Source organism: Neofelis nebulosa, chromosome 14, assembly GCF_028018385.1.
Source record: "Neofelis nebulosa isolate mNeoNeb1 chromosome 14, mNeoNeb1.pri, whole genome shotgun sequence".
NCBI classification, from domain to species: Eukaryota; Metazoa; Chordata; class Mammalia; order Carnivora; family Felidae; genus Neofelis; species Neofelis nebulosa.
The window spans coordinates 8687384-8712815 of NC_080795.1; the positions used below are offsets into that span (position 1 = coordinate 8687384).

At 44.6% G+C, this 25432-nt stretch overlaps 1 pseudogene; it reads right to left on the reverse strand.

The window, feature by feature from the left end:
- The window catches only part of LOC131494504 (small ribosomal subunit protein uS8-like), a 40847-nt pseudogene extending 31378 nt beyond the window's left edge, over positions 1 to 9469 (reverse strand).
- Positions 9470 to 25432: the final 15963 nt, after the last annotated feature.

Consider the following 25432-nt stretch of genomic DNA (forward strand, 5'->3'; position numbering starts at 1 on the left):
CAGTCCTGGCTTCACTGCTTCCGAGCTGGGTGATCTCGGGAAAATTTTCACCATTTAGAAGCTGTGCGGTCTTCTTGACCTTTCTGTGCCTCAGTTGTCTTATCTATAAAATGGGAATAATAATAATACCGACTTCATCGTGTCATTATAAGGACTTGGTGAGGTCATCCGTGTACAGTGCTTACAACAGTGGTTGGGGCCATAAAGAGCAGCCGGGGAACATTAGCTTTTAGTGGTGCTGACCTGGCGAGGAGCCTCTTAGAATGAAATAAGCCTGTATTTTCTCCTGCCAGAAAATATATGTCTATAATGAACATAAAAGTTCTGGCAATTAAAAAAAAACAAAAACAAAAAACTATGGCTAGGAAAAGTTACTCAAAGTCTCACCTTCCAAAATATGCACATTTAGTGACTGGAGATGTTTTTCAGGTCTTTGTTTCTGTGCTATGTTATTTTTCAGGGCTGAAATTTTTTTTTATTTTATGATTTTTCACGATCAATGGGACATTACGTCTTCCATTTTATCACAACCTTGACGAACCTTGTTCTCATGGCTTCCTGACGGTCCAAGGGGTAAATTAAACCATATTTTTTTTCTAACGATGATAATAATAGTGATAATAACTCCTCTTACTGGAGTGTCATTCAAATATGAGGCGCTAGGTATTTTTGCGGCCGTGTTCACAGCGCTCATTCTGAGCACTTATGCTGCGCCCCCCACTTTAGAGGGAAGCCTGACCTGGGCGGCTCCAGAGGCGGAACAGGGAGCAGATTCTGCACAGGGGCTCCGTTGAGGCAGTTCATCATCCTCTTTCCCGTGTAGTGTGTTAATCCCGTTTTCACCACTTTCAATAACGAGGCAAAGTATATCTCTGTGTTAAGGATTCTATAACTCACGTTTTGTTCTTTCCTAAGGGCAGTTTTGGCCATTCTTCTTGAAACAGCATAATTATTGTACCAGAAGACAGGGTGGGGCAACTCAAGGTCTAGAAAAGAGAGACCTGAGGAAAACTGAGATTGACACATTCTCTGTGGAAATAGGGCCCTGGTCCTAACAGGTGTGTCCAAGCACGGTTCTTTTCACTCCCTTGTGTCTGTTATTAACTGTTGCTTTCATTACTATCATGATTATTACTGTTGTTATTATTATTATTATTATTACTGTTATTACCCCTTTCCCTCAAGGTGTCTTTAGATCTTACTGTTGATGTCCCAGCAGAATTTCTGCCAGAAAGTGCTGTTTCCCCTTTTAGTTGGGTTTTTCACCCAGGTCAGCCTGCTATGAATTGGGCTCTGTGAACAAGCTATTCCTGAGGCCCCCGGCACATTTGCAGATGAATCAGGCCGAGAAACCAAACTCGAGCGTCCAGAGCGATGATGACTGCCAAATCAGCCACCTGCAGCCTCGCCGAGGGCTTCCTACTTGATTAAAGTCAGGGGGAGGCAATGGAGTGTGGATTTACTGTTTGAGAAAGTACAAAGCTGGTGACTGTCATGCTGTATCCAGATAATTGTGTCAAGTGCCAAAGGCAGCTAGCTGCTCCTAGCTTGAAGAATGAAAGAGAGGAAGGGACGATCGTAGACCCTTCTCAAGACATTTTCCTCATTAGGGAAAACCATGATTCCTTTTATCTGCAGGGTTATGCGGTATTTTCGAAGCCATACACTTATCATCTCACCACTGCACAAGAGAAAATGAGTAAGCTGTGGGTCTATCGTTGAGTTAGGAACTCAAACAATCCACGTCAAAAGAGAGGTAAACCTGAATAAAGGAACTGCAGGTAGAAAAGAAAAATTGCGGCTTAAACGTTCAAGGAATGAACGTTGAGTTCTCTGCTATAATTAAAAATTATATCACGGAGAACACAATGACAAAAACAAATTGTACCTGATCTTTTGTGCCCAATTATGTGCCTGAGTGCAGGAGATTTTTAAAGATCTCTGGTTATTTTTATCCAGGTGTCAAGGATTAACCCCCCCAATGCTACTTTTAAGGGTCCATTTTTATAGTTGCAGAGAAATAATTAAGGCTACTATGATAAACTGTCCCATGACTCAAAAACTCTAAGTAATGTCAGCACCTGCTGATATATGAGACACAAAGTAATATACTGTCTTTAAAAATACTGCCAATTTAAAATAATTTGATAACTGGTGGGATATGAAAGTGCTTGGGCATACAATTTCTGGAACAAAACGAAGTACAACTCAGAAATTGCTGAACTTCTGTTCACTGCTTTATTTGAAGGATGTTCGTGACGCAAAGAGACTAATTCATAATGATGCTGGTACACATCTACATTAAAGTACCAACGTGATATGTAAAGCAACAAAATCTAGTTCCATAAGCTGGAATCTCGGAGAACCAAATGGAACTCACATCCCCACGACAGCCATTCAGATAAAAACGTGCTCAGGGAATCAGAAACTCTCCGAATTGGCAAGATCTTCGGGAGGCTCTTTCTCCTGACTCCCCTCCAAAACAGTATCATTTGCACTGTATCCTTGGAATTCTCTTTGGTGAGAAAGCATCTGGTGACATACGCAGTTTCGAACCAGGCTCAATATACTTCCTTGTTTTATCAGAAGGACCCGTAAATTTTCAAATTTGACTTTTATCAGAGACAATATGCTGAAATCTAGGCTTTGTTTGTAGTCAAAAGTTCCAGCCAAATCAACAGGGGAGAAGAGCACACTGGTTGTAACTCATGTCATCATTTGATGTGTATATCAACTCAGGAAGGACTTGGCAGCTCCTGGTTGGCAATGAGACGTTATTGAAGAGAGTTACTAGAGAGCAGAACATCTGGACTCTGGTTTCAGCTGTTACTCATCTATGGAGGGATTCTGGGTATCATCAAGTAGCTATGGTTTAAGCCTCACTTTTTCATTGTTAAAGAACAAAATGATGTTGGTTTTGGCGAATTACTTCGAGATGGTATTTTATTGCCTTTTAAAAATGGCACAGGTTGGGATCAAATGGATGTATTTTTACATAACCTGGTAATATCAATCTCATAATTCTTTTAGGTATGCAGTTCATAGTGCTTTGTTGGGTAAAATATTTACAAGAGGTCCCTGAGGCACAAAGTCTAAGTGTGGAATGAGGTGCCTTGGAAGGAAATAAACTCCCCAATACAGGAAGCTGAGGGACCAAGCATCCAGATGCTTCAGAAAAGGCTCAAAGATCAGGCTGGTCACTGATTTGTATTGACCTGTGAGATTGCTGGCAGGCTGGAAGGACACTACTATGGTAGTGTCTTTAAACACTGTAAAACGTTATACAAACTGAAATATAACTAGGGAAGACAGAGACTAAAATGAAGTCCTCTATTGGAAGAATTCAGCCACAGAAATACTGAAAAAATTTACCCTTTTTATAATCCTTGAGAAAAACACTGTGACTATTGGTTTTGGACATTTTAGCTGCATTTTTTTGCTGTGCATTACTTAACAGGTTTCAGTTAAGAGTATAAATGCAATTATTTCAATGTTTTCTTATACCTCATATGCCATCTTGTGTGTCCTTTATTCTTTAAAAAAAATTGTTTATTTTGAGAGAGAAGGGAGGGACAGAGAGAGGGAGAGAGAATCCCAAGAGGTTCCACACTGTCAACAGAGAACCCGACGCGGGGCTTGATTCCAAAAACTGTGAGATTATGACCTGAACTGAAACCAAGAGTCAGATGCTCAACTGACTGAGCTATCCAGGCGCACCATGTACTCTTCATTCTTATTGTTCAGTAACTTTTGGACATTTTGGACATTTAGAGACAAGTGGTAAATTATATCAGTCTTCTAAAAAGCCAAAGTCAGACCTCTGTATGATAATCTATGAAGATATAACCTTGGTCAAGCTGTTCTCATTGGACTCTTTCACAAAGGGTAAAAAACAAAAATATTAACTCATTCCTATGATTCAAAAAAGACATTATTTCTTGAAACTCTAGGGAATTAGATGGAAATTTTGGAAGAGATTATATTTTTTCAAGAAAGGAATCTGACAGGGGTATGCATGTTACAAGTCACGAATGGAACTCAGTCTCTTTACAGTGATTCTTTTTTTTTTTTTTAATTTTCTTTTAATGTTTATTTATTTTTGAGACACAGAGAGACAGAGCATGAATGGGGGAGGGGCAGAGAGAGAAGGAGACACAGAATCGGAAGCAGGCTCCAGGCTCTGAGCCACCAGCCCAGAGCCTGACGCGGGGCTCGAACTCATGAACCGTGAGATCGTGACCTGAGCTGAAGCCGGACACTTAACCGACTGAGCCACCCAGGCGCCCCACTTTACAGTGATTCTTTATACAAAGTTCATGCTTGAGGAGGTAGATGACGGTCTACATTAGAGCATGTGGAAGAATTAGTTATGGGTCCTGCCATAAGGAAACCCCTATTTGGTTTGGATAACAGAGAAAAGAAGAAAACCCAAGCCCGATACTCTAGATCATTTGAAATATTTGTTGCAAAGTCAGCACGTATCAAACGCCTACTCTGTTGCGGGGCACCCTGCATGTATAATCTTATGTGGTCCTCACTATAACAATTAGTATTTTCATATGGGAAGAACATTTCGTGAAAGGGAATTGACATTTTGTACTACTTCAGGAAGCAGGAGTTAGTCGTTGGGTGAAAATTACTGGCAGTTGTCGTGTGGTTCTCCATAATAAATGACAAGGGGTGGCCTAACTATGCCATCTCTCCGTCCGCGGCTACTTCTGCTGTATGGCTGGGCAGACCCTGGTGCCCTGCCTGTGTTTTCCCACTGGGGGCTCTGTCCTCCATCGGTGACAGTGGGGGACTGGTCAGTCAAAAACACCCAGTGGCATTTGTCCTTTGTTCGATACCCTGGTTTAACCCTACATCAGTAGAAAGCTTGAAAAGCATACTTTTCCCAACAAGGGACTTTCTCATGACGTAAAAAATCTCTGCTACCAGCAAGCAGTCTTAGCACAGTCTGGATTCTGCCATAGGATGATTTTTCCTTCCCTTGCTCCCATCTCCGTGTGTATTGATTATATTAGCTGAAAAGTGAACGGGCTTTGTTACTTTAGAAGTACCCCGCCAGCATCTTGGAAAAAGCCCAGCTACTTTATGAAATGGCCTTAGCTTGATTCAAACCTAATCACTTGCTGAGCCAAAGTGTCTCCGAAAGAGATCAAAGTCACAACTGGGAAATACTATTTTCCTACAACCTCACTGAAATGCAATAGAAAGCAACAGATCTTGTACTATATAAGTCACACTTAAGAAAGTAGTAGATTGAGGGCTCCTGGGTGGCTCAGTCAGTTAATCAGTCTGACTTCAACTCAGGTCATGATCTCGTGGTTCGTGGGTTCGAACCCCGCATCGGGCTCTGTGCTGACAGCTCAGAGCCTGGAGTCTGCTTCAGGTTCTGTGTCTTCCTCTCTCTCTACCCTTCTGCCACTCGTGCTCTGTCTCACTCTGTCTCTCAAAAATAAATAAATGTAAAAAAATTTTTTTTTAAAGTAGGAGTTTGTATATATTAATTTTGATGATTTTTTTACAAGTGTTAGTTGTCGCTAAAAGTCACACATAATACTTCACTCTTATAGTTATCCAGATGAAATTATAAAGCATTTATCTAGCACGTATTCATCGTCATGAGCCTGACAACCTATACTATCTAAATGCGGATCTAGAAATAAATGAATTTTGCATGTGAGGGCAGCAATCGAGGGATGGTGGGATGCTATCCTGTTTGGAAAACATCTGAATATTGGTTCAGGAACTGGACTCAGTGGGACCACTTCCAGGAGCCAGTGGTTTTCATGAGAAACAGAAGAGGACAGTGGAATTCAATTCTGCAGTGTCAAGATGATGAGTTAAATCCACAGGGCCTGAAGTGTGGGGCCATGAGTTCAAGAAGAGATTAGGCAGAAAGTTGGTCAAAAGGAAAGGGGAAGGTATTCCCAAGTCTACATCAACACGATGAACCCTCGCAGGTATTCGGTACCCAGGAAATATTTGTTGGATGGATGAATGGATGTGTGAGGAATGATAGGCTGAGAGTTTTGCCTCTTGAGGTCAATGGGGCATGACAATGGCGGGCACTGGTCGGGATTCAAAGGTGAGAAGTCATAGAGCAGGAAGCAAAGTGGCAGGTCTAATTCCTGCACGCAGATGTGTGGATGAGGCCCGGATGTAATATCTACAACAGAGGATTGTTGGACAACTGGACGCCAGGGACGTGTGAAAGGGGTGGAGGATAAGGAAGATTTCAAAGCATGATTTGGGGCGAACATACCGAGATGGAAGGAGAGTAGGGAGTACAAAGATGGCGATAGGAAAACAAGGCACCAGAGAACAGGCTAATATAGCCAGAGCATGCAATGTGTAGGAAAGCCACAAAAGTGGTCGGAGGCCAGAGAAGGGAGGGCTGGGATTCTAGGCTAAGGATTTCAAGCAGAATATGCACTGATCGCTCCCCCTTCCTATCGGAATAGGTGTGAAGCCTGGAGAAAACAGACGAGTTAGTTCGATGCAGTGGTCAGCATGGGTTGCCGTGTAACAGGATACTCGTAATTGACATCTCTCTGAAGGGTGGAAGTAGTGAAACATTAGCAAATGAATGAAAGAGCCAAAAAGGAGGAAGAGTTAAATTAGTACATAAAAGTTCTATAAGACGTGTATGCATTTTCTTCCTTAAGGATTATAAAACATAAAACAGGACAGCAAAGAAATGCAAGGCGAACTGAGCACTAGGGTTATGCTGACCTCCTGAGGACCACTTGGGGGATAGGAAATCGAAGCAAACCAGCCACATACAAATGGAAATGACCTTTTTTTTTTTTCCATCTTAAATCCTCTTTGGAACAAGGCAGATGTAAATTTAAAAAACAGTTTAAAAAATCCTCTAGGTGTAACCTTTATAATGCAATGCATTGTTAAAAGATACCGAATAACAGTTAGGTGCCCTATGCTCTTAACCAACAGAACTACTTTGCAGATGGGTTATGGGATGCATTTCCGTCCTCCATTCTGTAAAGCAAAATCTGGTTTAGTGGGGGATTTTGTATCACCATTTGGAGGTTTTCTTGTAATTAGAAAGCCGTTTTTGCTGGAATCATCCTAGTCAAAAAATGGTTCTTACTGTTCTCATTTTCTTGGTTTCCCTTGCTTGGGTAAGGAGTGTAGAGAGCAGAAAAAAATACGAAAAGGAAGGAGGAGAATCTGTCTAACTAATGATCATGAGAAAGTGAACGTTTAGCCAGCTACATACCTTTGCCTTAGTAAGTGCATGTGATTATTTTGGGGAGAAGAAGCAGCAAAGTTGAAGATGGGCGTCGTAACAGTTTGGGAGGTAGAGTGCGAGAAGGGACGTGGCTGTGTTCCGGTGGCGTTTGTTGTGCATTCCTGCCGGTGCCTTCTTGGGAGAGCTTCCTGCCTTAGCTCGAAACAGTCGGATGCTCCTTGTCTGGGGGCAGATGGTTGATTCAGTATGCAGCCTTCTAAACGGGGTGGGGTTTGCTGAGACATCTTGTGGGATCCAGACTCTCCTGTCTATTTCTGCCTTTCGTCCATCCAATGTCTTGCTTACTTTGTGGCCTCCTCCTTCATTTTGTTCTTGGAATCTGTGCTTTCTGGTTCCAGATGGCTAGTTTACTCTTCCCTGCCTTACCATAGTGTCTGGTCCGTGATGAAGATCTATTAAGGCTTTTGTTGGATGACTGGACCAATATGGCCCTGTGTTTCTTTCATGCGCCTAATTGTCTGGAGACCCCAGGCTCTTCCCAGTCTCCCCAGTTTGCATCTGCTCTTGTTCCGGGGACTATGCTGAGTGTATACCTTGCCTTGGCCTGATTCCCTTTTTGGTTGCTTGTTTTGTTTCCCTTTTATCCACATTTTACCCCCGGAAATAATGGGGTTGATTGTATCTAATTCAGAGGCAGTCAAACACCTGTAAGTTCTGGTCCTCACTCTTTCGCTGGACCAAGGACCAAGAACCAAGGATAAGTTATTTAAACCTGCAGCATTGCACAATATTCTCATCTCATCCACACAATAGAAATGTCCCAAATGCTCTCAGGGATTCTGGGATGTCTAGTTCTAACAACTTGTCACAGTAGGAATTTTCCCTAAATCATCCTGTTCCATCATAGAGTTTGATTACCGAAGTTCAATAACACTGAAATGAATGGCCATGTTTCCTTTTGCTTTAACAATTACTAATGACGTATAGTGTTTTTACTTTTATTTATTTTATTATTTTTTTGAGAGGGTAGAAAGCTTGAAGGAAGTATCATGGGGTAATATGTTGAATTTTCTCTATCTGCAAGGATAGTTTTCTGACTCTACTTCATCAGCCATTATGATTCCAGGGCAGATGCCCCTTTGGAATGGAGGACCTTATGACGCAGGTAGTTGTCATCTTGACGGACTCATTCTGGCCTATGGATTGACAATGGGAAGTGGAAGGAAGGCAGTCACCAAACCCTTGTGGCTGCATTAATCCTATGCCCACACACAGATACAAAGAGTGGTGGTCGATAGATGAGATTAAAGCTGAAAGCAAGTGGATTTTTGCCCCATTGACCCATTGGGATCTGGGTAAATCAGGTGGTGTTTGTTGTAAATTCTAGTGCATTCTAGTACATTCTAGTGCACTAGAAGTATCCAGCAGCTACATCAGAGTAAATAAAGTGTCAGTTGGGGGTATTTAGGCAGAAGAGGTCTGCTTTCGGTGACCACGGGCTGGTTTTGACCAGGGTGGCATGGAAGGGTCTCAGACTTTTCTATGTCCAGAGGAGAGACAGAGTAGCTGATGTCGGAACCAATAGGTGAGCACCTGGGGGTGTGCTTTAGGGCACGTGGTGAACCCATCATTGAGGAACGCAGGACAGACAGGATGAGACACCCAGTACCTGCGAGAGCCAACGCAGGGTCAAGTCAGCAGCCGAGAAGTATGTCAGTCCTGACAGAGACAAGCACAACCCTGAGGTGCCCAAACTTGGGGGTGAGGAGCTGACATGAGCAGCTTGAGTAGGAACCAGAGCCCTACATTTCCTCTCCTCTCCTATGAAGGCCAACAAGGGTCCAGACAGCAGTCCCAGCACCTGCTGGCCCACAGCCCTCAGGCTACGCCCCTGCGGCCACCCAAGGATGTGGTGAGCTCATGAATCTGCCACCAACCACCACTGTGGTGGCACAGGGGGTGGCGGGTGGGGTGGGATGAAGCCTGCTCCTGCAAAGACGGCTGTCACAGGGAAGGAGATGGCTGGAAACCTTGAGACCCCACCAGAGCAGGAACTGGTGGATTTAAAAGACCTTACCCCTCCTCACTATCTGGCAGGGGTTGATGGGGCAGGAGACTAAAGAAAGAAAGATCCAGAGTAGAAAATGAACAAGACAGATGTTCTTTGCTCACCTCGGCGGAAGCGAGTCCAATTTCAGTCACGTTTCCCACCCAGCGGATGCTCAGCCTGCCTGCTGCCTTTTCCTGCAGCATCCCTCTGGCAGGTGTTTAGAGCCCTGTCGCGGTCGGGGTCGGGGCAGAGCGAGACCCTGCTCCCTGGGGCCAACAGTGTTACAGAAGGGATGGGGGCGGGGTTTGAAGACTCAGGCAGGAATACTGTGGTTCCTGTCACACATCTAGTTAAGCAGTTGTTTTCTGTGAGAGTTACACACAAAAGAAGAGAAAGAGGCAGCTGCGGTGCACAATATTTTCTATTTTGGACATACAGACTCTCACTAACACACGCCTAGATTTTCCTGGCTGGAAGTGGGAAAAGCATAACAGATCCGTTATTGACCTACTAAGGAGCTGACCTGGTAACAGTGGGATTCTTGTGTGATGGGGTTTGACGCTACAATCTCTTAGAGTTGAGATGAACTTGTTTAAAACAAATTCCAAAACATAATTAGGACAACAGAAAAGAAGTCTTTTCATTCCCCCTCACGACTACCGGGCCAGGAAATGACGCAGGCCATCTCGTGCTGAGAAATGACACAGGACAGTGGGGAGGGAGCACTGAGTGAGGACAGGCGAGAGGCGAGGAGAAGAAACGCAGCCTTTAACATTCCCCTGCATTGGAATAATTTCCTTGGCATAGCATCGTGTTCTCATAATGAGAAGAATTACTGTTGTTCTCCTTTTCCCCGTGAGGCAAAACAGATGCTGTCTCTGTGACGAGGCACTCCCTCTTGAGCCGAGCAGCCATGTCCTTAGCCAGACACCTCAACGGCAAACCCTTCCTGGGCCAGAGTGTCCCTGCTGCGGATGGGGACACCGCACACCTGAGGCATGTGGCCGTGCTTGCTTCAGAGCGGTAGCTGGGATGTGAGTGTGCTTGCAGGGTGTGTGTGTGTGTGCGTGCGTGTGTGTGTGTGTGTGTGTGTGTGCGCGTGTGTGTTTGTGTGTGTAGAGGGGTGTGCAAGACAGATGGAGAGGCAGAGACAAGGAGGAAGGGGAAGAGAAAGAGAGTGACAGGAGAGAGAGAGATTCATTTTCTTTCCCACGGGAAACTGACCTCAGGCAGTGGTCATGGCGACTGAGAACTGGGAACAGAAGAGAAAGGCTGGCCTTCAACTGTAAAAGGACAAGTTGGATAAAAGGAAGAACGTGCTGTTTTTGTCAGCCCCTTTCCATCCCGTGTCGCCAGGCAGAGGAACCTGAGGCTGGATGTGACCTGGGAATAACATGCCTGCCAGTCGTGCACTAGAATGTGCACTCACGAGGGAAAGGCGTTCCCACCTCAGGGACTTACATGCTGGTAGGTAAGAGAGTGACCTCTGAATCGTGCTTCTGCGTGTCCAAGGCTCTGTCTTGTACTCTATTGCACTCGCTCCTCACACCCACCCTGCGATGTTGCCCAGACAGGTATTATCACTATCATCCTAACAGTGATGAGAAAATGCAGCGTCTTAGTCGACCAGCGTGTAAGTGGTAGAGAGGGGTTCGACTCAAGGTGGCTAACTCCGCCCTCAGACCCTTTCTACTACACTGTGCTGTCTCTTACAACATAAGCCCAGGGCATATGGCTCCACAGAGGCCTGCTGGGTTGTAAACCTGGATCCCCAAGAAGACCTCAGAGAAGTGACATAGATGGGCTGTGCTGGGTTGAGGTCAATGTGTGTTTCTGCCTCCCCACACAGCGGCCACTGATTGGATACCCCAAGCACTTCCCTCCAGCCGAGCATGATGCTGAGTAGAGCATAAAATTTCTGGGCAAAGTAGAGAAGGGTGCAAAACATAGTCTGTTTTCTTGAAAAGTCCAGAGAATGTTCGGCCCGTTCAAAGAAGAAGCACATCGGTTGTCCTTCTTCTTGCCCTTGCTTTCTGCGGTCCAGTTGAGTTTTACTTATGAGGAAGCTAGATTCAGAGCGCTCAAATAGAAACAAGTTGCCAAGAGGGCTAACACTGTTTTTATGCTGATGAACTGTTCTCCATCGATTCTACATATTACTCTATGCGTTATGGGCATTTTTATCTTAAAGATGTCTACCTATCTTTCCTGATGGAGTCCTTCTTCCATGGGCAACAAATATCAGAAAAAGAAAGAAAAGTCAAAAGGCTACAAGTATTTAATAGATACCTGAGTACGGCTGGTCCTGGGGAATCTGCCCTTCTCCCCCATTGAAGGAATGGAGGTGAGTAAAGTGGGCTCCAGACGTGAAGCAAGTGAAGGCATGCTAATGGCCGGCACCTCTCCTTTGTGCAATAACTTCTGTATTTTCACCTTCTGCCTGTAGCATCTTAATATTAAAGACTTCTCTCTTGACCGAGAATTAAGAATTCACATTAAGAAACTGAAGATCTGATTTGACAGATATCCCAAGGATATTTTAGTTCGATGAGAGCAGTGCATAGCCCTGGGGAGTGGATCTTGGACAGGGGGACAGAGGAGAAGGTCTGCACAACCCCTTGCTGTTTGGTGTCAGTGACTGGTTGGACTGGAGGGGACCCCATCTCTGAGGACTTGTTCTCACTATGCTTGGATGGCCTGAGAGATACAGAAGGTACCTAAGTAGTGGGGCCATGTTGCCTCCCAAGACATCGAAATGCTTCCAAGAAGATCCTAAGTGGATCTGGACCAAATCCTGAAGAGTGATAGGTTCCTTCTTTCTTTTTCCATGCAAACCAAAGTTGGATAGGACGCCTTGTGCAGAAAACACCATCGCTGTCTCCTTGCATGGAAGTCAACTGAGTGGCTGCTGAGTAAGACTTCTCAACCTCAACACCATTGACATTTGGGGTGGGGTGATTCCTTGTGGGGGCCGTCCTGTGCATGCAAGATGTTCAGAAGTACCCCAGGCTTCTGCCCATTAGATGCCAGTATCACTTTCCCCTACTCCCTCACCCAGTGTTGTGCCCAGACATTGACAAATGTGCCCTGGGGGCAAAATCTCCACTGATAGACGAGCACTGCTGGAGTCACAGACTGGCTTGACAACCTCAGGCAAGTATTTATGTTTCATTTAGTCAATTCCCCCATCTGTGCAGTGGTGATAAGCAGGATTGTGGTGGGGATTAAACGGCATGATGTCTATTACGGGCTTAGTTCAGTGCCAGGCACATGGTGCACACTCAGAGAAGATTTGCTTGGGTTACAGCAGCAGCATGCATTTTTTAGATCCCTGTTGCTATCTGTCTGCTAGGGAAGGTTTATTTGGGCCACCAGAGAAGGCTAAGATGACAGCCCTGGGCTTGAGGCACGTGGACTTCACGAAGCTCCAGAATCTTTTTCTGAGGACGGGGCGATGACTCTGCTGGGGGCCATGCCTCACGCCTCTTCCCACCCCAGCAGTAAAGAGTGCTTCTAATAGCAGCACCTGCCAGGGTGTGTTTACTTTCTAGACTCTCATGCAAAACCTTAGTTAAAAAAACAAAAAGGAAAAGAAGACCCCCAGGAAACCCAAGAGATCACAACCACGTGGCAGAGGGTGTGTTAATTCTGGGGGAACTTGTGTTACCGGAAGGTGAAATACTCATGCCCTCCATGCTCAGAGCCCGCCCATCCTTGCAGTGTTGTAATGGCGCGTCTCCAAGGTTCATTCCCCGCCTAGGAAAGGCGGTCACGCCTTAGGGCTTCGGGAGCATGTGGAACAGAGGAACCATCTCAACACCCTGTGCCTGGTGTCCTCCAACAACGGGGAGATGAAACCTCGCAACTGTCGTGAAAACGGGCTTGCTGTCCAGTGAGCCTCTTGGGGTGGTTTCTTAGACACCCGGTTGCCTTTAGGCTGTTCAACCCTCCACACAGATTCTCAGCAGAGAGATAAGGATACACAGAGATAACACAGAGAAGGCAGAAAAGACAGAGGAACACCTCTTCAGAGAAAGAGCCCTCGTTCAGCTTAGGGCTGGTGCGAGTGACTAGGTGCCCAAGAGGAGAAGAGGAAAGGTGGCTTGTCATTTTCCTGGGCTCCCAGGGCAGGTGGCATCGCAGGTGTTTCTTTAGAGAGTGCCTTTGAGAGTATTAGCATGCTCGGTGTTATTCCTTCTAGTTCTCAAACACAGGCAGGAGCACCTCCATGGGGCTGTCCCTGTGCTCTGCGGGACTTGGTGACAGAAGCAAGGGGGATGGCCAATGCAATGAGCTGACGGATCCAACTGCAAAATGTTCTCTAGGCTTGATTTCTGGGCCATTGAAGGATTATTCTGCCTGTTTTCCCCCTTTAGTTCCGGATATGCTAAATATTCCTGCAGTGCTGCCCATCGTGTGTGTTTAGAGATAAGAGGTGATCAAGGCCTTCAGCTGGCTGGTTGGAAGTCACTTCCTGGCTTGCCCAGCAGGTAGGCTGCTATCCACAGACTGAGCTACACACACTCCCTGGTGTTGTGTATGTTTGGATGAAATAGCCACCCAAAGCCATGGCCTTCCCCAATGTGCTTGTACCCTCCTGTGCCAGAGATTTCTAAGCAGCTGTTTCTCTCATCTGGGAATTTTCCTCCTTCTCTGTCTAGACACATTCTTCAGTCTAAACTTAGACCCGATCTCTCCAGGATGCCTGTCTGTGATCACTTTCCTCCTCCTGTATGTTCCGTACCGATTTACTACAAGCCTGCCTTCATCATGGTTCCCTTAGAAATAACATTCATTGTGTTTTACGTTTTTCTGTCTCAAATGCAAACCCTGTGTCTTAAGCTTCTTAGATGCCTCTAGACCGGCATAAGGAACGAGCTCAATATTGGTTGCTTTATAAAATGACCCTTCTGAGATTTTGAGAGAACCTGGCTTCTAGCACAGCTTGTATCTGTGTTTGTCTCTGTGTGTGTGCTCTGTGTGTGTGTGTGTGTGTGTGTGTGTGTGTGTGTTGATTGCAGGGGAGGATGTAGATGCTCTTTTGTCCCCAGGTGCAAGCTGCAATTTTCCAGGCCAACGTCACTCACAACAAACCTGATATTTTTATCCATCTGGCTGCCTCTGAGTCTTTCTCAGTTGGTTCTGAACTCCAAGCAGGATGAGAAGCCATTATGAACTCTCACACCCAACTCTCAGTTGGTGTGAGAAGATCGCATTTTGAAGAGTGAATTGGTCACTGTGCTTCCTTTTCTCCTGCTTTCTTGTGTGTGTCCCTCATCCGGGTCAGTCTGGGACTTACACATAGCTGCTGGAGACCCAGGGCTGCAGTGGCCGGGCTGAACGCCCTCTGGGCTTGAGCAAGAAGAAGGTGGCAAACTTCTCTGAACATCCCTTTTGCCTGGGCTGGCTTCCAGTTTCTCAGAGGCTATATATTTGCAAGGGGTCCTATGTAGTCACTTGGAGAATTTGGGTGAGGGTGGGTTAGGAAGAGCATATGTGAACTTGGGTATGTACAGATTCACAGATTTGGAAGGAGAGTTTATGTATCGGCCATGCATTTCATTTTCTATACTCCCATGCTTTGAAATCTTGGGGTCTTGCTGACTGGTGAGGCTGCCCCTCCCAAGGTCTGCTAACTGGTAAAGAGGACAAAAAACCCCCCTTTCCCATGCAAGCCACCACTCCCGAGCCCACACCCCACCACCTCCTCTGTTGCTTTCACACTGAGGCCACTCTCCCCCTGCCCTGATCACCCCAGGGCTGGGGACCAGACCACTAGCGATATCATGTGCCCCAGAGCCCACTGAAATGATTTAAAATAGCCAACTGTAGCCTGTCTACTCTGCCTCACCTGTTTCTCCCTAGGGAAACCACAATAAAGGTTCTTGTCCCCATTTCCCCCTTGCTTCCTCTGCTTCCTGTTCATCCTGGCGTTTCCCTGTATGGCCTCCCATGGTGCGGCATGCCCCCTCCTCTTGGGATCTGTGAATGTGACCCACTGTCTTTTCAATGCCAGTCATATCTTGACCTGTTGGCCTTGGCATACCCAAGTAGTAATAAAGCCCACGTCCTCAAACATTTTAGAATTACTGAGCAGAAACAAAGCTGGCAATGGACGAATCGTAGCACAGCTATTTCCCTGGAACGTAGCTCCATGCCAAGCACCGCCATAAGCTTCACGTACATCAGTTCAACCAACCCCCACATCTGTTCGTAGATGCATTTTTTCAAATGAGCAAAATGGTTTGGATCAGAGAGGTTGAAGGACCTTCCCAAGGTGACACATCCAGGGAGTGGAAAAGAAAGCTTCGGTTTCCTAAAAGGAAAGACAATGATGGAACATACTGTGGGGCTGGCTTCAGAGACAAGAGTTTTGTATTTATAAGGAGACTTGGAAACCACCGCACCTTCGTGCTGTGGCTGCAGATAAGCCATCAGACTCTTGCACATGAAGGATCTCTGGCTTTGGTCATCTCATGAATGACAATGGAAATCGACGGGTTGGCTGGGTTTCCATCACAAATCTTCTCTTAACAGCCAAAGGCGGGGCCGCCCCTTCCCATCCCTGCCAATTGCACGCTCCTGTTCCCGTGCTGTGGACATCTCGGGAGGTGACTCACACCACATCCTTCCAGTTTCTCATTCTCTTGCTCTGCTCCCATCACCTGAAAGCTCCAGTCAGTAAGCTGTGGAAACCCCAAATGCATCTTACAGTTCAAGGTCGACTGTAATGCCTTCCTACTCTCGGGAAGCCAAGATCTACACTTCACCAAAAGTCAACGCCATGAACTCGAGCTGTGCTTAAATCAGGAGAAAACAAGCAATTGAAAATTCAAGTCTAGTCACTGCCCCCTACCTCCATGCCGTTTTCATTTTGCCATAAGAGAACTTTGTAATAGATTGTGCATTTGCTTTTCTGCCAGATTCCTTGTAACTTAAAACCAATTGACTTCAGTCTGAAGTCAATATGTGTGGTATGGACAGGCAAAGCATTCTGAATCCATGTGAGCAAACCGCCATACTTCAAAAGATACCCCAGAGGAGGAAGAATTAGTATCTCCAAATCCAGTGTGAGCTGGTGGTTAAAATCATATGGCAGGCTCTGTAAAAGGGACCTCAGCTAACAGCCATTGGACTCCGCCTGCTGGAATTGGCTGGGCTTGCCCGTCTCCCTGATTAAACACCTTTTCCTTCAAAAACTCCTACTTCAGCTTTTGTTTACCTGGGAAGCTCAAAGACAGATCTTTCTTCCCAGCCAACATGTTTGAAGCCTACAGAGTCCGGACAAGAGGATACTTTGCAATGACTCTTAGAATTTCCCCCCACCATGGACCATCCAATCAGGGGTGCACATCCTCAAAATCTTCCAGAGAATTCAGATGATGGCACCTGCAATGCACAAGGAATGAGTGGCTGTCAATGATATCACTGAAGAGGAACCAAAACCCCGGGTTGGTTTGGGGTGGGGGGAGGGCAGAGGTCAGGTTCTGGATCAACCATTTCTGGAGTTAACAATTACTACGTAGAGCCATGCACATTTTCCATTTTGATAGCTTAGAAATGTCAAATATCAACAATCTTGTGTGGCTGGAACTTATTCTACAGCATCTCTTCTATCTTACTATTACTATTTTCTAGAGGAGAGGGTAGGCAACCTTCCTGGCTTGCCTGGGACTGTCCCACTTGTAGCACTGCAAGCCCACATCCAGGAAAAGCCTTCTGTCTAGGGCAGACTAGGGTGCTTGGTCACCCTGTTGGGTAGCCAGATTCAAGTTCCTCAGCTTGCTGTCCTATCTCCATCCTCTGCTCCGTTATGATTTCATAAATAAAGGTGAACATGATTATGGTCACAAGGTGCAAGCATTGTACGCGTCCTCATCCACTCATTGAAATGGCCCTCTTGGGCTTGAGGAAGTAAGGTGGCTTCCCCAAGCTCTCCTGAAGGTGGAGATGGACATTTCCTCACTCACACAGCAGCCCCTCATATGTGCCAGGCACTCTGCCAGGGCCATCTTGGGATCAGATGGGTGACAGGCAGACCAGGCTTCTGCGTCCAGAAACAGAAAAATGCCAAGCAACTCCTGTTTAGTCTGGGAGAGAATTCCTTTGAAAATGCAGGAACACAGAGCCTGGAGCTGCCCTCTTTTCCTGGAAGCTCAGGGGTGCTCTGCTGCCCGCAGGTGTGGCTCCCTCCGTGTGCGTGCAAACGGTGGGTAGAGCGAAGCCTGCTCATGATGAAACCCTGGAGGCTTACTGGACTCTCTCATTTATTGGGAGGAATGTAGTAAGATTGAAGTTCCACTCACTGTCTACATGGCTTGCAGGCAGGCACTGGCCAAGCCCGCTGGTCACAGCCAAGTGAGATATCTGATGGTGAGACCCAGGAGAGTCAGGCACTGCCGAGTCCCACACCTGAATGTTCTGGATGGACACGTGCATTAATCTTTCCTTAGGCTTCTCTTCCTGCGGCTTGCTGCTCTTCTGAACAGCTTTCCATGAAGGCTACTGGTATTTCATATATTACTGAAACATGTCAGAGCAATAAAATGATTTTTTCAAAGGTAATCAGTGACCTCCTGTTATGATTAGCTGTGTTCCCCCAACTGGGTGTGCTGTGTTTTCCCAGAATAGATGAGAACCCACAGCCCAAACAGGGAACATTTTTTTGGAGAGTCAATTTTACTTGAAGATTTAGGGAATTTTTCTCTGCTACCAAAGTAGATTTATAAAGAGGGGGAGGGGGAAATCCTTGTAAATGTTTAATATAAAACATGCAGACTTGGGGTGCCTGGGGCGCCTGGGTGGCTCAGTTGGTTGAGTGTCCGACTTCGGCTCAGGTCATGATGTCACAGTTTGTGAGTTCAAGCCCCACATTGGGCTCTGTGCCGACAGCTCGGAGCCTAGAGCCTGCTTTGGATTCTGTGTCTCCCTCTCTCTCTGCCTCTCCACCACTCATGTTCTGTCTCTCTCTCTCTCAAAAATAAATACAAACATTAAAAAAGAAATAAAATTTTTTTTAATGTTTATTTTTGAGAGAGAAAGAGCATGAGCGGGAAAGGGGCAGAGAGAGAGGGAGACACAGAATCTGAAACTGGCTCCAGGCTCTGAGCTGTCAGCAGAGAGCCCGATGCGGGGCTCGAACTCGGAAACGGTGAGATCATGACCTGAGCCGAAGTCGGTCGCTTAACCGAGTGAGCCACCCAGGTGCCCCAACATTAAAAAATAAATAAATAAAACATGCAAACTTAACGGTTCTGAAGTTATTTAAGGCTCTGTTTACCCCTAGGTTCTCAGAATAAAGTTTGAGGAGCACAGAACCAAACTAAAGTACTAAGTCATAGTCACCTGCCTTTACATGCCATTCAATTATCCTCTGCACTGGTTTCACCCAAAACTCCGTATAAAAACACATACTTTTTTTTTTTTTTTTTTTTGTCATGTGTATCACTGAGAATTGGAATTTATTTTGTGGAGACAAGCTACTTCTAATTTCCTTCTAATTTTGGATATTTATTTTTTTTCATCATGATAAATGTACTCTTTAATCCCCATCACCTATTTCACCCATCGCCCTCACTTCACCTCCCCTCTGGTAACCATCAGTTTGTTCTCTATAGTTAAGAATCTGTTTTTTGGTTTGCATCTCTCTTTTTTCCCTTTTGACATCACATGGTATTTGTCTTTCTGTGATTGACTTATTTCGCTTAGCCTTATAATCTCTAGCTCCATCCATGTTGTTGCAAATGGCAAGACTTCATTCTTTTTTATGGCTGAGTAATATTCCATTGTTCCACATCTTCTTTATCCATTCATCAATCGATGGAAACTTGTGCTGCTTCCATAGTTGGACTATTGTAAATAATGCTGCAATAAACATCGAAGTGCACCTATCCCGTCGAATTAGCGTTGTTGTATTTTTTTTCGGCAAATACCCAGTACTGCGATCCCTGGTTCTATTTTTAATTTTTTGAAGACCTCCATACTGATTTCCACAGTACCAGTTTGCATTCCCATCAATAGTGCAAGAGGGTTCCCGTTTCTCCAGATCTTTGCCAACACTTGTTATTTCTTATGTTTTTGATTTTAGCTATTCTGACAGGTGTGAAACGATATCTCATTATAGTTTTGATTTGCACATCCCTGATGATGATGGATGTTGAGGATCTTCTCACGTGTCTGTTGGCCATCTGGATGTCTGTTTGGAGAATGTCTGTTCATGTTTTCCGCCCATTTTGTAATTGGATTATCTGTCTTTTGGGGCGTTGAGTTTCAAAAATTCTTTATATATTTTGGATACTAACTCTTTATTAGATATGTCATTTGCAAATATCTTCTCCCATTCTGTAGGTTGCCTGTATGTTGTTGATTGTTTCCCTTGGGGTGCAGAAACTTTTTATTATGATGTGGTCCCAATTGTTTATTTTTGCTTTTATTTACCTTGCCTCAGAAGACTTAGCTTGAAAAACGTTGCTATGGCTGATGTCAGAGAAATTACTGTCTGAACCCTTTTCATGATTTTTCTGGCTTCAGGTCCCACTGGATGTTTAATCCAGTTTGAGTTTATTTTTGTGTATGGTGGAAGAAAGTAGCCCAGTTTCATTCTTTTGCATGAGGCTGTCCAATTTTCCCAACACCATTTCTTGAAAAGACTGACTTTTTCTCAGAGACAAGCTACTTTTTTTTAATGTTTATTTATTTTTGAGACAGACACAGAGACAGAGACAGAGCACAAGCAGGGGAGGGGCAGAGAGAGAGGGAGACACAGAATCCAAAGCAAGGTCCAGGCTCTGAGCTGTCAGCACAGAGCCTCATGTGGAGCTTGAACCCACGAACCACGAGCTCATGACCTGAGCCAAAGTCAGATGCTTCACTGACTGAACAACCCAGGCGCCCCGAGATAAGCCACTTGTAATCAAAAGTCGTAAGGCACTGTAAGTGATCCGACATATGATTACAATGTTCTGAATAAATTTTGGATACCAGGTCTTATAAGCATTTTTTAATGTCTACATGATTGTAGAGGCTTCAATTAAAATATTTTATACTTTATAGCCACTGCAGTTTGGTCTCTAATATATGTAAATTGTCAGTGAATAAAATTCTCCTTAAACACCTAGGATACTTGGTTGACTTTAAATGACTAATTATTGTTGTAATTATTATGCGAGAGCATAAGGTATGTTCTGTCTTAAAAATAAAGCATGGTAAAGTTTTCCATGGTTTGCAATTTAAATTGGATGGCTCAGAGGCATTAAAGAGCAGGTGAACAGAAGATGTAAGTCATTTTTTAAAAAAGGGGCTATTTTTGTTCCTATCTTGGTACCGCTTTGTGGGAAGAATTCCTTAGGGCTGAGGGCTGGCAGTAAGTATAAAGTAGAAGTTAGGTTCAATCTCGGGGACCAGTTCAGTTGGCCAAGCCATTAGCCAGGCATTTTGAAGCTTGAGTGCCAGAAACTACAGCGCTCCCTCAAGAGGATGAAGAAGTGTCTGTGACATTGAACAGGCTCTGTGGAGGAGGGCAGATCAAGTCAGCAGGTTTCCACCTCCTCACACAGCTGCCTGAGTCTTTGGGAAGACGTTGCACGCACGTGTGCTTCGAAGCGCCTTAGACTGTTTTTGATGAGGTGGCTTTGGCAAATAGGTTTTTGTTTGTTATTTCTCTCCCCTCTGTGCAACGATGTTTATATTCTTTGAACCTTCCCATGTTTTGTGTTGTAGCTTTTGTTAGGACAGGGAGAGTTAATCGATAATAGAAACCCTTAACATTTTTTTTTCCGTTCTAAACTGGCATTTTGTCACAATTCTGTGTTTCATATTGAGTTTTACGGGACAGTGCTATTAGGCGAGTTAGTAAGCATGTAACCATCGCCGAGATCTAAGTCGGATTCATAGTCACCATGACAGAACTTTTATTTGAGATTCAGGTTATGGATCTTTTCCTTTAATTTCTTATGGATTTTGCAATTTGTCAGCAAGCAACATTTCAATGCTCATCTTCTCAGTAAGACATAATAAGACATATGAAACATTTTAGCAACCCAGGGGACTATATTCCTCTCTTTTTCTTCTTCTAATGGGGATGTTTTATTGACAGGTTATCAAGGGAGATGTTTGTTTCCACAGAAAAGCACAGATAGAATATCAGATCTATTTCTGAGTGTCAGATCACAAGGAATCATTAGGCAGTACGTTGGTACAGCGATGTGTATTTGAAAATGAAAAACGTGAAGGAGAATTATTTCTAATGGTAAAAGTTACCACTTGCCTGAGGAAAAAGAGATTACAGTCATCTGGGATAGTTGCACACTCGAGTTTATATGATGTCACACATATAGCGGGGCTGGGGGGGGTGTCGATTAAATCAACAAATGAGACAGGTAAACAGTGGAGGCGGGGCTGGGATGGCCAGGGAGCTGCCATTGTGTCTGTGTGGTAAATGGCTGTGTCCCCAGAAGCTGCCATGATTCCTTAAATCATGTTAATAGAACAGATACTGCCCTGGAGCCTGAGAGAATCTGGCTCTGAATCTAGACTCTACTGCTGGGGATTATATGAATTTGAGCAAGTTAACTTTGAGGCTCAGTAACCTAATCTGAATACTGGGCACAAACAGTATGTATCTTGGAGATTTTTTTGAGAGAATCTAGGTAGTAGTGTCTGTCTCACCTGCACCCCGGGTTCTGACGTGTGGCAGGCTCACCAGCCTCTGGGATCATTATTGTACAGCTACTCTAACTCCCAAGAAGCAACCCCTGACCCTGAACCTCAGTGCTCCCCGCTGGAGAAAACAATGAGTCCCCCTCACCTCCAAAAACACATTTTTGACATTTGAAACTTTCTTTGTGCTACTTAATCTAATTGCTATTCATAACTCATATTTGACATATACAATTAAAATATCCAAAACATCTTAAATCTTCTTGGTGTTGAACTAAAAATAACAACAGTGACAATAATAAAAAAATCGCAGGTAAGCATTGCCCTTTGGTTAACTTTGGTTAATTTTAAGGGAGGGAGTTAGTGTGATAGGAGGTTAGTATTAATCATTAGTAGAGTAATTAGTAATTAGTACTAGTATTAATCATACATAGGGTAATTACTCTATGGATTAGTCTTGTTCCAGTCAGGAGAGAGAAACCACACAGAAATTTGAACGTGGAAAATTTAAGGTAGAGCATGTAGACTGGAACAGGAGATTGGAACAATGAGACAGGCTGGCTGGTAAGGAGTAAAGAGAGTTCTAGAGAATACAGAGATATCTGCTCTAAGAGGCCACCACCCCTAGGGCTCAAACACCCAGAGAAGGGCTGCAAGTCAGACATCACTGGATGGCAGGCAAGTCTCTGTCATGCCGCGCTCATGGAATTTGCTGGAAATCCATCTTCTGGAACTTGCTGGAAATATTTTCTCCAGGGTGAGGCAGAAAGCTGTTTCTGGTGACTTCTCCCTGGAGGCACTGGCCTCTGCCACACCACTGCCTTCGGGGCACCACTGGCGGGGGGCGGGGGGGGGCTGCTGGGTGCTGATGGCCCCAGGGTGTGGTAGGAACTGGGTGCTGGCAAAGTGGTAACAGAGAGCCAGCAAGGGATAACTTTAGTGTCAGACAAACACGTTTCCCGAAATATCGATGGGGTAGGACTTATGGAAGGGGAGAATAGGATGGTTCAAAGTACACGAGAGCTTCACCCTCTCTCCTTAAAGGTAGCCTGAACTGCCTTGTTCTTGCCTTTTTTTTATATTCATTTTCCCTACAAAGGACTTGGGATGTGAATCTTGAAGGGAATCACTGTAGGAAACAACTCTGTGAAATTGGGGTTTATGGCTATAGAAATATTAAGTCGTCATTCCTCCTGATACATAAGGCACTGACACGAGAAGTCTGTGGAGAATCTTCTCTCTGTGCGCACTTCTCTTGAGCAGTAGGTGGTGTTACAATGTGGACACAGTGAGCAGGCACCTGCCCGGTGGTTAGTGGCCAGCATACGGGGGTCGCCGACTACTGACTTGCATGGCTGACCAGATTCCGAGGAGGGTTAAAAGGAGAAATTCATCAAGGGTGGAGACTTAGAAAGGAAACGTATATAAGACTAGGACAAACTTAAACAATATAAATATGCTTCCCTGGGTAGAACATACATTTTGCCCTAAGCTTTCTTTCCAAGCATCCTTGTGAATTCATTGGTGTTTGATTGCAAATAACTGCCATTATTGAATCAACTGGGTTCGAATCAACTGGGAAACCATGCCTGGATTACTTATTCAAGACTATGTCTCCCCAGGGACTATGTGTTTGAATTTAGTAAAATAAACTCACAAAGGGATTACATTTTCTAAAGTCACTTAAGCATTATTCTCCTTTTTATTCTCCTCTTCTTGTCTAACAATTGGCTACCTATTTTTTTACTAGTTTAAGAATATCTAAGGAACTAAATCTTCTTGAACGAATTCTATGTATAATAAAAGGCAAAAATCTTAATGAATGAAAAGAAAATGAATCCTAAGAGACGATCTCAATGCTTCCGTTTCTTTGGTTTGTTGAAGTTCCGTGAGGGGGAGAGAAATGTCTCAGAGACGTTTCTACACCGAGCTTGTAGGTGGGTGCTGACTACCTCCTATTTGTACCTTCTCTCTCCCCACTTAAGGTCCATCCCGTTTCTCACGGGCAGGAACTATGTATTCTCTGCTTAAAACAAAAATGAAAACAAAAACATCTTGCAAAAGTGGCTTGAGTAGGCTGTGCTTACTACATGCATGACAGGGAGAGCTAATTAACAAGACAGTTAAGGATGGCAGAATTTTATTCATGGAAAAGACACTGAGAGGAGTTAACAAAACACACGTTTTGGTAGCTACTTACTACCTTTACCATCACAAATAGTTTAGGATGATAGGATTTGTCAGACTTTCCAGTAACATCTGTGCTTTCTATTTGATCTTTTTTGATTACTTTTGTCAGTTATTAAGCAAATGGATTCCTTAAAAAAAAAATCATACAACGTAACCCAATAAATCTTTTTTCTAGATGCTTCTTGGTAGCTCAGTCTCACTTCCCCTCCCTCATGGAAGCTGGATAAAGTTTTCCTGTTCAACAAATATGTGCTTGGTAGGAAGGGACACTGAGAACGGTTGGAGCTCGTGTCTGTCAAATACATATAAATTTCTAATGAGGCAGAATGAGAAGCCCCAGAAGAGTTTATCATCCCAGCCATTCCCAAGGCAGTGTGGAGGTTACATCGGGAGATCTTCTGGCATTTATGAACAACCTCAGCAGACACACAAGCCCTTGGAGTCTGGGAGGATGTTTTCTGAATATATATTCAAATAGTTGTACTTAAATCAAGAGACCAATAAAGAAAATGTCAATTAATTCTAGAAGAGATTATCATTTAAATGGTCTGTTAGAAAAACTAAAGCAGTATTGTTCCTCTCAGAGAAGAAGGCTGAAAAGATAATTAAGCATCAGTAGAATACCAACACAGTAGTGGGGCAAAGAAAGGGCACAGTGACTTCGAGAATGTATAGAGATAAAAAGGAGCACAGGGACCTAGACCCTCATTAGCACTGAGTGTGGATGAACAGCTGTTTAAGTTTTGTACAGTTCCAGAATATTCCTTGAGATTGTTCAAGGAATCAGAAAGTGCCACATTTCATGTCACCTTTAGTATTCGCAATGGGCAATAAAATTCATTTGCTGACATATGCCCAAATCAATATGCATGCTTCAACAAACCAAAGTCAAGGGCACAGTCTAGCATAAATTACGTGTTCATTGTTGTTACTGTTGTTGCTATTGTTACCCGCCCCTTTCTCTTCCAGGGTCAGACCCAGTTAAGGGACATAAAGAAGCTAGCGAGGTAGATCAGGACACCAGCTTTATGACACATGGTGGACGGAAAGGAGAATGGCAGTTTATGTGTGGGCCAAAGAGGATAATTATTTGTACCCTAAGAACAGACTCAGCCCCTAACACTGCATGCCCTCCCCTCCCAGGGGCAGACTGGCTGCCCTCTGGAGGCCCGCGATCCCTGAAGAGAGACGCCCAGGAGGGAGCACTCCCCATCAGCTCCCAGGGAGGGCAGCGAGGTGCGTGATGTCGCCCCCTAGCTGAAGGCTCTGGGACACTGCAGGCAACAGCGACGAGACTTTTCTATGGATACACACACACC